Source organism: Salmo salar, unplaced genomic scaffold (genome assembly GCF_965601325.2).
Source record: "Salmo salar unplaced genomic scaffold, fSalSal1 ptg000424l, whole genome shotgun sequence".
NCBI lineage: Eukaryota > Metazoa > Chordata > Actinopteri > Salmoniformes > Salmonidae > Salmo > Salmo salar.
The window spans coordinates 913,956-919,735 of record NW_027675384.1 but is presented as its reverse complement, the minus strand read 5'-3'; the positions used below and the strand labels follow the sequence as shown (position 1 = coordinate 919,735).

At 38.4% G+C, this 5,780-nt stretch overlaps 1 long non-coding RNA gene across 1 annotated transcript; it reads right to left on the bottom strand.

The window, feature by feature from the left end:
• Nucleotides 1-687: 687 nt before the first annotated feature.
• LOC145876019 (uncharacterized) lies at nt 688-3,866 on the bottom strand. Its single transcript, XR_014391399.1, has 3 exons — nt 3,441-3,866; nt 2,979-3,035; nt 688-1,727 (listed from the first exon to the last, which is right to left on the bottom strand). It is a non-coding gene; the product is annotated as an uncharacterized LOC145876019 (long non-coding RNA).
• Nucleotides 3,867-5,780: the final 1,914 nt, after the last annotated feature.

The following is a 5,780-nucleotide window of genomic DNA, read 5'->3' as shown; positions in this document are numbered from 1 at the left end:
ACACTGTATATATACACATACATACATACACACTGTATATATACACATACATACATACACACTGTATATATACACATACATACATACTGTATATATACACATACATACATACACACTGTATATATACACATACATAACATACACACTGTATATATACACATACATACATACACACTGTATATATACACATACATACATACACACTGTATATATACACATACATACATACACACTGTATATATACACATACATACATACATATACAGATAAATAAATACAGAAAATGGGTAGAGGAGGTGAATCATCAACCCAGAAAAATAAACAGAAGGAATTTGAACCCAGTCTGACACAAAGAGAAGATTCATATGGGAGACAAGTCTATACACAATCTATATACACACATACCATTTACCACATAGAAGATTCATATGGGAGACAAGTCTATACACAATCTATATATACACATACCATTTACCACATAGAAGACTCATATGGGAGACAAGTCTATACACAATCTATATACACATACCATTTACCACATAGAAGAGTCATATGGGAGACAAGTCTATACACAATCTATATATACACATACCATTAACACATAGAAGACTCATATGGGAGACAAGTCTATACACAATCTATATATACACATACCATTTACCACATAGAAGACTCATATGGGAGACAAGTCTATACACAATCTATATACACATGTACCATTTACCACATAGAAGACTCATATGGGAGACAAGTCTATACACAATCTATATATACACATACCATTTACCACATAGAAGAGTCATATGGGAGACAAGTCTATACACAATCTATATACACATGTACCATTTACCACGCAGAAGCTAAATATTTTTACAATTTAATTATAGGTAAACATTTTTCTTATATTCCAGGATTGATCTAAATATTCCACAAACGGAAATACACAATGGACAAAAAAACATTTCAATTTCTCCTCATCACTCATCACATACTGCCAGGGTATATCTGGTGGTCTTTCTGGAATAAGAGCAAGCGTATATCATGGTAGAAAAGGAAATAGAGGATTAAATCAGTTTAATTCTCTATTTCTTTAAGGTCACAATAGTTACATAGTCTTTCCTCCATTTCACCACAATACTGACCTGTTTCAATACTCAGAGAAAATATCCCTGATCTTACCTGTTTCAATACTCAGAGGCAATATCCCTGATCTGACCTGTTTCAATACACAGAGACAATATCCCTGATCTGACCTGTTTCAATAGGCAGAGACAATATCCCTGATCGTACCTGTTTCAATACACAGAGACAATATCCCTGAAATAACCTGTTTCAATACTCAGAGACAATATCCCTGATCTGACCTGTTTCAATACTCAGAGACAATATCCCTGATCTGACCTGTTTCAATACACAGAGACAATATCCCTGATCTGACCTGTTTCAATACACAGAGACAATATCCCTGATCTTCCCTGTGCACATAGAGATCTCTTGCTTTTAGGTAGGTTATACATAATATATCTCTCACACACCAATTCACCCTGAATCAAACAAAAGGTTCTCAATTTGGGTTGATGATTCATCTCCTCCACCCATCTTTTTTTCATGTCGCATCAACAGTTGTTTTTTAATCATATCTATGTCTCCCTTCATTTGGTTTTGGTACAGATGTTCATAGTTACACTGTTGAAAAAGCTCAGACATTTCAGTTGCCCAGGCTTCCCCTATGGATAGATAAATACAATAATCATGAAAAAAGTCATTGATGAAAGAGACTTCAACTAGGACTATAAAATAATGAAGAAACAGTTTAACATTTTGTTATTTTATGGCTTATATTTATTGTAGAAGTTGTTAAATAACACCTGGGGACAAAAACGCCTACATCTTCTGACAAAAAGTGTTAAAATGCATAACATTCCCTTTCAGGATCCATATTTTGGTGTTTATAAGGTAAAGGACACCTGATATTTAAAGCCTTTTTGAATCCACATTTTACACTAAATAAGAACTGATATTTCCCGGGGACAGAAAAGGCACCACATGGTAGGAATGACTCAGCAGAACTCCTACACTAGTTTAGTGGATTCCAAATGTTCCCTCTACTTTATTCTACATTATTAACCTGAAATACTCACTTTACTTGGAAACTGAGTTGCAGTTTAGAGGTTAAACTATGAGCTGCTCTGTCATCTCAAAATGACCCTGTACAGATACTTTCTTATATTCAGTTTCAACTGTAGTCAAGGAGTCACCCTTCATATAACAACAGTAACCAGAGGGTGGAGCTAACAGTCAGTTTCAACTGTAGTCAAGGAGTCACCCTTCACATAACAACAGTAACCAGAGGGTGGAGCTAACAGTCAGTTTCAACTGTAGTCAAGGAGTCACCCTTCACATAACAACAGTAACCAGAGGGTGGAGCTAACAGTCAGTTACAACTGTAGTCAAGGAGTCACCCTTCACATAACAACAGTAACCAGAGGGTGGGGCTAACAGTCAGTTTCAACTGTAGTCAAGGAGTCACCCTTCACATAACAACAGTAACCAGAGGGTGGGGCTAACAGTCAGTTACATGAGACAGCAGTAACGTGACATTGTTCTGAATCTTGCTTAAAAAATGTTATAGTCCTTCTTCAAGACATCTCTCTTACATTATTTTAGCTAAACTTATAATTTACTGGAAATCAGGTTTAGTTGTGTTTTTCCCCTGTAAGGTGTGTACGTGCTGGATAAGAACCAAAGGATGAGAAACCCTGAGATAAACATAAAACCATATAATGTAAAAGCTCCTCCACCATCTTTACCAGACGTTTTACTGATAACATGTAGACCTACTGATTAGTTTCCACTTTGAAAACTGCTGTCTGTCAGCAACTCAGCTCAAGTAGCAGTTCTAACTAGTAATATATCATTCCTAGTATTCATTCACATACTCCGTCATTTAGAATGAATTATTGTTCATAAATACTTACTTTATTTGTCAGTATTGTCCATATAGTGTTTTCTGCTCTGTCATCTCAAAATGGATCCTGTACAAAATCACATATTTACTTTCAGTCACCTCCTGGGTGGTGCAGTGGTCTAAACCACCCCATCTGAACAGTTTCTCACCAACTGGCCACCTGGTCTATAGAGACTAAATGACTATACACTCTACGCTGCACACCACATCAACGGGGATGTGGTGGAGGGTAAACCCACGTAAACGCACTTACACACCTTTTTATTTGTAAAATAGCGTTTACTCAACACTGTATTTTGTTAATTATCATTTACCACTTCTTATGCGTTTCCAGCGTTAAGTCTAAATTCTATCGCAGAAACCGGGCCCAGGTTGGTCAGCATGATAAAGAATCATATCTCAAGGTTACTCTGTCTATTGAATGTCTGACTACGACCTAACTTTATAATAGTTATATGTAGCCAAGACTTACCAGAGTCTGTACGTCTGTCCTTCAAATCAACACATTTATCCTGCTTCTGATGTTGCAGAGAAATGTGCGCTACATTTTGTAACCACAGTTACTTTCACTTTCATATGAGGAAACACGTCAATTCGCACGTCACTGGTGTATGGTTAAATAATGATGACAGAAGAGATCTACTAACTAGTAATAATATGTAATTCCAGGTATTCATTATCTTACTCTGTCCTTTATTGTTCAGAAATACTTTATTTGTACTTCTCTCCATATAGTGTGTTTTCCTCTTTTGTCATCTCACCATGGATCCTGCACTCAGCCGTCTCCCCACCCTGATAATAAAGTGTTTTATTGGTATCTTCCACTAGATGGCAGTAAACACCTGCTGTAACTAGACTTTACAACAGCATTCCTTATTCATAAAGGCAGTGTCTCAAAGGAGGAGTGCTGAACCAGGATGAGGTCCCCCCTCTCCATGTAATCTGATTCATTATGATCTAGGATCAGGTCCCCCCCTCCTCTCCATGTAATCTGATTCATTATGATCTAGGATCAGGTCCTCCTCTCCATTTAATCTGATTCATTATGATATAGGATCAGGCCCCCCCTCTCCTTGTAATCTGATTCATTATGATATAGGATCAGGTCCCCCCTCTCCATGTAATCTGATTCATTATGATCTAGGATCAGGTCCCCCTCTCCATGTAATCTGATTCATTGTGATCTAGGATCAGGTCCCCCCCTCTCCATATAATCTGATTCATTTTGATCTACGATCAGGTCCCTCCTCTCCCTGTAATCTGATTCATTATGATCTAGGATCAGGTCCCCCCTCTCCATGTAATCTGATTCATTATAATCTAGGATCAGGTCCCTCCTCTCCATGTAATCTGATTCATTGTGATCTAGGATCAGGTCCCCCCCTCTCCATGTAATCTGATTCATTATGATATAGGATCAGGTCCCCCCTCTCCATGTAATCTGATTCATTGTGATCTAGGATCAGGTCCCCCCTCTCCATGTAATCTGATTCATTATGATATAGGATCAGGTCCCCCTCTCCATGTAATCTGATTCATTATGATCTAGGATCAGGTCCCCTCCTCTCCATGTAATCTGATTCATTTTGATCTACGATCAGGTCCCTCCTCTCCCTGTAATCTGATTCATTATGATCTAGGATCAGGTCCCCCTCTCCATGTAATCTGATTCATTATGATCTAGGATCAGGTCCTCCTCTCCATGTAATCTGATTCATTTTGATCTACGATCAGGTCCCTCCTCTCCCTGTAATCTGATTCATTATGATCTAGGATCAGGTCCCCCCCACTCCATGTAATCTGATTCATTATGATCTAGGATCAGGTCCTCCTCTCCATGTAATCTGATTCATTATGATCTAGGATCAGGTCCCCCTCTCCATGTAATCTGATTCATTATGGTTGTTTTGTCTCATCTCTTTATATTCATATAGCCTGGGGGAAATGTAGCTGTATTGAAATGACCTTGTTTTATAACCTTCTTTGTTGCTCAGTGGTACTTCAATTGTCCTGACCATGTCCAATTCTTTCACACAGTAATGCTCCAGCATCCACTCAGAGCTTATGCATCTAATGCATTCCTCAAATACTGCAGAGTTGTTAAGCAAGTCCCTGAGATCGTCATGTTCAACCATATTTATTTGTCAGATGAAACCTGAGGGGATCACTGTAGTGGGTCATAAATGCATCCAAAATGGTTCTGAGGTCCTCAACAATGTTATTCTGTACCGTAGCTGGGATGCAGTGTTCTTTCCTGATTTACTAAATAAAAAGACAGATATTGTTTTAGAGATCTTCAATTAGCTGCTCAGTGTTGATCTCTGTGGCTTGAACATATTCAGCCTCTGGCAGACTCTCTACATCGCTCATGTCATCTTCAATGGGATCAGTCCCAGTCTCAAATTCATCATGAGGGCAATTCTCATCTAAGTTGTATCTTAAAAGCTCTGTGTGGTTTTGGTAGATGTGTGACTGATAGATGCTGAAACATCTATTTGTTTTCCCCACACCCATTAACTCCACAGGTCATTACAACATGTGGTTCATGCTGCTGATAGAGGACAATATGTGTGAGTAGTCTGGACACAGAGAAAGGAGGCTCGTTGCAAAGTGGACAGTTGAATAGAGTTGGCATTCTGCAGACAGATTGTGAACCTTGGAATGATGGGATGGAATCATGGAGATCATTGGTACTCAGCCACTTGCAGACATCATCAAGGGACCAGTCTTCCACAGCCACACTCTAATTCAAGTTGACACTAAAAGCAGAAGTGAAATGTATCAGTGTTGAGGCTAAAACAAAACCTCTCCT